The following is an 8,971-nucleotide window of genomic DNA, read 5'->3' on the forward strand; positions in this document are numbered from 1 at the left end:
CCGCGTTGGTAAGGCGGCCAAGAGAGCAGAGGGACCCATATGTGGCTTACAGGTCCGCATCAAAGACCCTGGGGGTCCCGGCTTCAGTCGCAGGTTCCGCTCGATAATCTCCTGGTCAGGGAGGACCATGGCAGCTATCATGGTGTCCATGGTCGGATACTCCCGGAGGCCGAGTGACACCACGCCCGCAACATAACTCCATGGTCCAGTCTCTGCTGTGAGTCAGAGAAACCCCTGGCAGAGACCCAACTCTCCTGCAAGGCCTTGCAGAACTCAGCAGAGATGGGGACAGATGGAAAGTCATCACTGGCCACCAGTTTGATGTCCAGTGCAGTGGCTACCTGAGTGAATAGGCTTCATGATGAAGCCCTGCTGAAGGCTTCTGATGGCCTGTCAGCCTGGTAGCCCTGCCCACTGTGGTTAGGAGTACCAGCATCGTCCTCCAGGAACAGCCTATCACTGGCCAAAAGGTAAAAGCTGTCGTCGCCATCGACACAATCATCCTCCTGACGCAGGGCATGCCCCCTCTCAAGGTGGCAACATCGGTCCGACTCCTGCCCCCGTCCAGGCCTGGCAGCAGATGGGCACTGCCTGCGGTGGCTCTGGCCACACTTCCTGTGAGGGGAACTGGACCCAGTAGAGGGACTAACAGCTCGCTGGCACACCACTCCTGAGGGAGGGAGCTCGTCCCCAGCCCGAGCCTGGCCGACCAACTCGCGCATGGCCTCAACGCCTGCGCCTGGTGTGATTGCTGAGAACACCACACAAAACAGGCATCCAGTAGGGTGCTCCACCGCCCTCTCCGTGTGGCTGAAACCCAGGTAGCGCATACGAGGTATTCAGATCGCCAAGGGGGATGCCACTATCACACCTGTCACAAATGGAAGCCATAAGATCAGCCAAACCAGCAAGGCCATGGCGCAGGGAGCAGCATGTTAAAGCAATTCACAACACACACATAGTACAAGCCAGTGGGCAGGTTGTGTAAAGTAAATAACGTTTGTGTCAGCAAGACAAACCAGGGGCGGAAGATACAGATCAACTGCGCGCAGCGAGTGTTGCACTCAAGACGAGAGGCTTCCATGTGGCCACCTGCTCCAGGCTGCAAACAGCCAGTGAGTACACTTCCACGCAGGATATTACGTTTACCAGTGACTTACCCAGCGAACTTCAGAAAGTTTGTACCTCAAACCATATGGACGTCCACCGAGAAAATGAAAGTAATTGAGTAAAGAAAATGAGTATATGTATTCATAACACAACTTACTGCGCCTTAATGTTTAATCATGTACCATGATATACCAGCAGCACTGCTCCAGAGGTGTCAGGATAGAGTTCATTTGTAGAGTGGCCTCCAAACCTGCAGTCAGCACACAGTGTCAATGTTACAATACACTAATGTTAGTTAAACCTGTAGTCAGCACACAGACCCTTCGTTAGCTAGCATTCGAATGCTGACTATATTTGACAACTTTTACTTTTACTTCACTAAATTCCTAAAGAAAATGATGTACTTTTTACTCCATACATTTTCCCTGAATCACAAAAGTACTTGTTACATGTTGAATGCTTAGTTGGACCGAAAATGGTTCAATTCACACACTTATCAAGAGAACATCCCTGGACATCCTTACTGCCTCTGATCTAGCGGACTCATTAAACACAAATGCTTTGTTTGTAAATTATGTCTGAGTGTTCCTCTGGCTATCCTTAAATTAAAAAAAAACTAGAAAATTGTGCTGCCTGGTTTGCTTTGTTTAAAGACATTTGAATTATTCCTACTTTTACTTTTAATTCTTAAGTATATTTGAGTAATTATGTTTACTTTTGTTACTTAAGTATATTTAAAACCAAATACTTTTAGACTTTTACTCAAGTAGAATTTTATTGGGTGACTTTCACTTAATTTTCTATTATGGTATCTTTACTTTAGTCAAGTATGACAATTGGGTACTTTTTCCACCACTGGACTTACGTTTATTTTTGACCGGATAATTACTTGTGAATTAGGTTTGATGCACCCATTGCAAAGACTTGCATAAACAGCTCCTTGTCCTATCAGTGCTGGTAGTGAACAGCAGCTGCCATTACAGCAGCAGCGAAAGACTGGAACATTTAATTCCAAGACATTCCCTCACGAGGGAGATTGGCCTGTTGAGATACTCCCTCTTGCGCATGTTCCAAATAGCTGCCAGGTAAAAGTAAACGATAGCAGACAACAGGATTCATAGTGAAAGGGGGTGTTGTTGGACGTTTTCATGACATTACTTGACATTTATAAGAACTTTCTGAAGTAATATTAGGCTACGTGAGACGTTTATTTTTATTAACTTTAATTACGATATTTAAATAGATGTTTGATTGCTCTGGTCCAGGGGCGCATAACTTGCATCCTTGAGAATCGAATTTTCTCTCGGAAACTCCTTAGTCGTTATCTGAACACTACAACAACGTATTCTAACTGTACTGTAGCCTACAACAGTTCATATCATACAAAGAAACAGTAGCTTCCACGATGGATCGGGTAAGTCTGGTTTTAACATTATATGCCCGCTGTGTTGTATAAAATGTCTAGGCCTAGTTTTCATCATCTTTGATCCTCCACATTCCTGTGTTTGGTTTCAAACTTGCTGGACAAAAAAAAACATGACGGTAAAACTTGTTGGGATTAGTTTTTTCTTCAACCAAGTAGCCTATTGCTATATAATGTTTAGGAATCTGTGACTATGACCGAATTATTTATCCTTCCTCCCAGTGTGCACATGTTCACATTCCTTCAATGATTTCGAACACATTGTCCATTACTTGACCAGATACTCAAGTGACTGCTCTAACAAAGAAAATAAAGTCTTCAAATATGGAAGGCAATCGGAAGAGAGGCAAGATAGTCGTGGAAATATTCCGTCAATCATATTTGACAAATACCGGAGCATGTGAGTTCAAATAGACATCTTATTACTTCATAATAAAAGCCCAGTTGGTTCATGAATTCAACTGCCTTTCAGTCTTGGCACATACGTTTTATATATTTGTCCTCAGGTCACACTCACAGTAACTCCTCTTAATGGCTCATCCCCTCTGGCATTTAGCCACTTATCATATAGCCTTCATATTAGGGCATGGAACACGTAGAGCCACAGAAATAGACAGAAATAGACCTTCCCTCGCCATTAAGCCAGGTTCATGCATGTAGGACCGTAGTAACAGACCGTGGCACTCTACAGGGATAACCATACATGTCATCCTGCTAACTCCTCTGAAAGGGACACACCTATTCTGCAAAATACCCAAGAGGTTTAACCATAGCAACAGTACATGGTTGGTCATAACACAGTTGCAGGAATAACCAGCTGTGTCCCCCAGACAGGTGCATGTCTAATGACCCAGAGCACATATAGAGTGCACTAGTTTTGCTGGCTCCTTCTGAAATATATCATTGCCACATAAGTACTGGAAAATTCACAATAAGATCAGGTGGGACCATTATTAGGCATAAAGTTAGAAGTGTTGTTATTAAGATCAATGGTAGAATGGACGTGGTTTGACTGTTTGCGGTTACTAGTGACGACCGGGCGCTACTCCCATATAAAGTGTCTTACTTTTATCAATACACTCCTAACAACCTAATCGTTAAGAAATTGAAATTCGATCAAATAAGGCAGAAGCCAGATTTTGGGCCCAGTTACCCCTCTCTCTTTGCCTCTTCCTCACTGTTTGATAGGAAATGACTGGTATGAGATATATGGTGGAAACTAGCCCATTCCGCCACCAACCCAATACTATTAGATTAGTGGGAAGTTGTGAACGATTGGAAATTTGAGGAAAAAGGAGATATTCTAGGGATGCACCCAAATCAATCAGAGGTTCAGACTAAATTAATACAACATTTGGTTTATTGATAAATTATGTTAAATATTTATTGCGTCCAACAGGACAAAGCTATTCCGTTCCCCTCCACCTTCGTGGAGTCCCCAGGTCAAACGTCTCCCGGGACCGCTTTACTGCTGGGTCTGGTCGACTGCAGGAAAACACCGGGGCAGAGTGGAACTGAGAGACTAGAAGAGGAACATGGAGATATGATTTCATTAAGTAAGAACCATGGTGTGTGGATGAGACTACAGTCTGCTTCTGTAATGATGAATTATATATTGATTAAAGTATGGTCGTTCCACCCAATTTTGAGAAGTTTTTAATATTTTAATTAATTTTAACATTCTGTCATAAAGAGCACATGTTCAACTTCATTAAAGCATTTTACTACAAAAATGTAGGAACAGTTTCACCATATTAAAACAAGAGTTCAGTTCATGTAACAGGGTAGACCTTAAAATGAGGGACAGACTCACTAATCACATGAAATAAATCATGTTCAGAAATGACTGTTAAAGTAACCAAATAACTAGGGCTTTACATGCACACTAATCATTTCCTATTAAACTGAGTATGACATTAGTCATGTAAACATCTTACTCTGCTGATCTTAATTGGTGTAAGGTCATAACCGAAGTAAGGCATACGCCTTTGAAAACACCTGGTTTTCTGAGAATTCTTTAGAATGATTAGGACATGTAAACACTTTAATCAGAGTTATAGAGGTGTATTTAATCTGTGTATGTGCTAACACAAGCAGCGCCAGCTAACTTCTTTTGACCGAGTGCAGTGAGTTCAGGAAAAACAGAGTATGCATCTTAGACATAGTTTTCACATACAAACTGAATTTGTCATAACTCAGAATGAAATATGCTTCAAAAAAATAACATGCTGTGGTAGAATGTTTATTTTGATTGGCCATTTTCAGCAAAGTCCCATCAGAGCAGCCTGATTTCAGATGTGTCCATGTAAACAGGTTTATTAGGGAAATTGTTCTTTCAAAGCATGTCAACGTTTAAATCAAACTCTTATACTAATTGACTTCACAATAATCATATTATTCTGCACTTGTAACTTTACTCAATGATGGTAGAATTTGGAGAAATGATAGTATTAGTTGGGTTAAAATATTAATAGAAGTTAAATAGGGTTGAGGTGACACAGGGTTGAGGTGACACAGGGTTGAGGTGACACAGGGTTGATGGAGGAACTTGTCAAAATGTAGAAACTTGTCACTTTAGAAAGTCTTTATTCACAATAAAAATCTGATTAGTCGAATTCTCCATGTGTTTAGTATTAAAGGGCTCTATTTAATATAACAGATTAAAAAATCAATATTGGTGCAAAATTTCTACTGAAGAAAATCAAAGAGATGCAAAGGGAATTCATTTCATGGAACGACTCATCTGTTAATGGACCCATATTTACACAACCTACCTACTACTGTCTTTGTTTCACAGGTGACATCTCTAATCGTTGCTCTCTCAGTGAGAGGGGCTTATCATCTGGGGAGCCTCAACATCATGATGCTGACAAGAAAGAGAAGAGTCTCTCCAGACCAGAACACCTCAAGAAGCACCAGCATAGAGGTATAGGGAAGAAACCTCACCACTGCTGCTCTGACTGTGGGAAGAGTTTTGCTAAACAGAAGGAATTGATATTTCACCAGCGGATTCACACCTAGTGTGAAACCGTACCACTGCTCTCAGCGTGGGAAGAGTTTCGCTGCATCTAAAACCTTAAAATCTCATCAGATAATTCATACAGGGGAGAGGCCTTATCCCTGCTTTGATTGTGGGAAATACTTCAATCAATTAGGAGCCCAGACTACACACCAATGCATACACAATCGAGAGAAGTCTAATAGCTGTGATCAATGTGGGATGCGCTTCAGGAAATCAGACCACCTGACTACACCAACGCATACACACGGGAGAGAAGCCTTATAGCTGTGATCAGTGTGGGAAGAGCTTCAATCAATCAGTACACCTGACTAGACACCAACGAATACACACAGGAGAGAAGCCTTATAGCTGTGATCAGTGTGGAAAGAGTTTTGCTCTAGATTTCAATCTGACAACACACCAGCGAATACACACTGGAGAGAAACCTTACTCCTGTCTATGTGGAAAGAGCTTTGCTCATTCAGAATCACTGAAAAAACACCAGAAAGCACAAACATGTCGTCTTTCATCTCCCTCCTCACAGGCACCGGTTCCAGATCCCTAAATAAAGTTTACATAGAAAACATCTTGTAAAGAGTCATCCAACTCCCATTCTCTAACAGTTACTAAGTCTGAATACCATGGTAACATGTATAGTATAATATGCAGCTCTGCATCCATATGTATCAAGTGTGTTGGAGTAGGAGTGCTGATCTAGGATCAGGTCCCCTGTCCATGTATCTCATTTTGATCTAAATGGCTTAATGTCATCATGGACAATGTCATAGTGAACCGTTTGTGTGTAGAGGGGGATGTTGAGGTGGGTTGGGGTGTTCAGAGGTGTATCTTATTTAAAAAACTCATATTATCCATTAAATAATTGTTTAATATGTAATAATGTTTCAACAATACTAGGTGTGTATTCAGTAGATCAATATTAAATCCATTATCTGCTCAACAACATCTGCTTTTCACTTCATTTTTTGTGTGTTTTTTATATGGACCAGAGGTCTCTTCTGGAATAAGTTTGCTCCAAAATGATCTAGACATTTATTGTAAAACCATTTACCAGTTTTAGTGCAGCTGATGGGCCATACAGAAGAATGCAGCTATAGGAAATGTTGTTCTAATCCTCTGTCTCTCTGGCTTCATGTGGTTCAGGTGACCATTTTTCTAAAGACTTATCTTTCACTTTATCATCTTGATTGTTATTCAATGACTGATTCATTCATTTGTGTAAAAACCATGAAGAAAGCCTCCAAATCTGACACTGGGCATAACAGGGAATGGACAGGTGAGTTGAGGTCAAAAAGTATTTATTTTCTTTCAGATTTGTTTTTATCAGTGTTTGATTAATCTTGCCTGGCACAGTGGAACCAATGGAATAGTCCCAAGGTATGTTGATCTGTCTTTTCTCCTCCAGGGAGACTCAGTCCAGTTTGGACCCTACTGCAGCACAGATGAGCAGGATGACGTTCACTACACCAATGTCCACCTCTCTTAATAACCAGGAAGTGCCTCTACACCCCTGTCCAACTGCACCAACCCAAGAAAGAGGATGACAATGTCCAGTATGCTGCCACCTGGTGAACAAGTCAATCCATTACACATCTGATAATCTTTTAATTCGATGGTACTTTTGCTTGACAGGTAGGAATGCATACAACACTTCTATGTTATGCAGACAAGCAGTTGTTTGTTTAAATGTATTAACATCTACATGATTACTTAAAATGAGACCCCAGAAGTGAAGATTGATGATGACATGTTGCATCTCCTTTCTTCCAGGCTATCACATCCGGACGTCATAGGGAGTCCCATAGAGCGGGGCACAATTCCTCAGTGTCGTCTGGGGTAGGCCGTCATTGTAAATAAGAATTTGTTCTTAACTGACTTGCCTAGTTAAATAAATTGTCAATAAAAATAACAGACCTCCGGCACAAGAAGCTTGGGAGGACCCCTCTGTACTATATACCACAGTCAACAAACCCAGAACCAAAAAGACCACAATCAACAGACCTGAACACAACAAGACCTAAATTCAGGATGGGCTTCCTCTCACTACCATATTTGGAAACGCCAAGCAGATGCTTCACATTTCTACATCCGGTGAAATATCTGTCTGTGATACTACAACAGAACAATTAGACATTTCACCAGATGTAGAAATGTTCCAAATGGTACCTTGTTCCCTCTAGTGCACGATGTGGGGAATAGGTGCCATTTTGGATGCACTCTGAACACAAAAAGATTCAGTCAAAGTTGCATTATAGACAGGCATACTGCACTTACATTTTAAAGTTAATAACACTTAAGCCAACCTCCATAGCATTTACTATAGGGTCTACTGTAGGGTTTAATATAGTATACTATAGGGTTTAATATACTATAGAGGCGACTATAGGGTTTGATATAATATATATAGTATATATAATAAAGGTCTTGGACAATTTCTACATGGGTCGCAGGCTCATGGCTTGAGACTGAGCTGTGGCTAAAAGCTTTTCTTGGTATATCTGAAAGGGAACAAGAAAATACCAAACTCGTCATTACACAGGTTTTATTTTAGCTCTTTGTGTGTGTATTAGGGAGAGGAAACTAATGCCCATAATGTTGTAAAGTGTCATGGGTCATGGCACAACAAACTGGGAAATAATTTCTGTAACTTCATTAATGCACAAGACTATACACCCACACTTCGGACCCTATTCAGACTTGAGAACTTAACATCGACTTAAAACCTTTTGAGACTCCAAGGGCAGTATTTTCATTTTTGGAAAAAAAACGTTCCCGTTTTAAACGGGATATTTTGTCAGGACAAGATGCTAGAATATGCATATAATTGACAGCTTTGGATAGAAAACACTCTAACCTTTCTAAAACTGTAAAGATATTGTCTGTGAGTATTACAGAACTGATGTTGCAGGCGAAAGCCTGAGAAAAATCCAATCCGGAGTGCCCCATATTTTGAAAGCACTGCATGCCAATGAGTCCCTATTGAGCTGTGAATGTGCTGTGAGCCGGCTTATGCTTTCTACATATTCCCCAAGGTGTCTACAGCATTGTGACTTAGTTTTTACGCATTTATGTTGGAATACCCGTAGGGGGCTACATTGCGCAAGTGGTCACATGATGCTCCCGCAGAAAATCTTGCGTAAAGTACAGAGGTAGCCAGTATTCCAATCGCTTCTACTGAGAAACCAATTGTCCCGGTGGATATATTATCCAATAGATATTTGAAAAACACCTTGAGGATTGATTCTAAACAACGTCTGCCATGTTTCTGTCGATATTATGGAGCTAATTTGGAATATTTTTCAGAGTTATCATGACTGCAATTTCCGGTCGATTTCTCAGCCAAACGGGAAGAACAAACGCTTTGGCTATCTACCTGGGAGTCTCCTGAGTGAAAACATCCGAAGTTCATCAAAGGTAAA

The sequence above is a fragment of the Oncorhynchus kisutch genome, unplaced genomic scaffold (assembly GCF_002021735.2).
Source record: "Oncorhynchus kisutch isolate 150728-3 unplaced genomic scaffold, Okis_V2 Okis01b-Okis20b_hom, whole genome shotgun sequence".
Taxonomy (NCBI): Eukaryota; Metazoa; Chordata; class Actinopteri; order Salmoniformes; family Salmonidae; genus Oncorhynchus; species Oncorhynchus kisutch.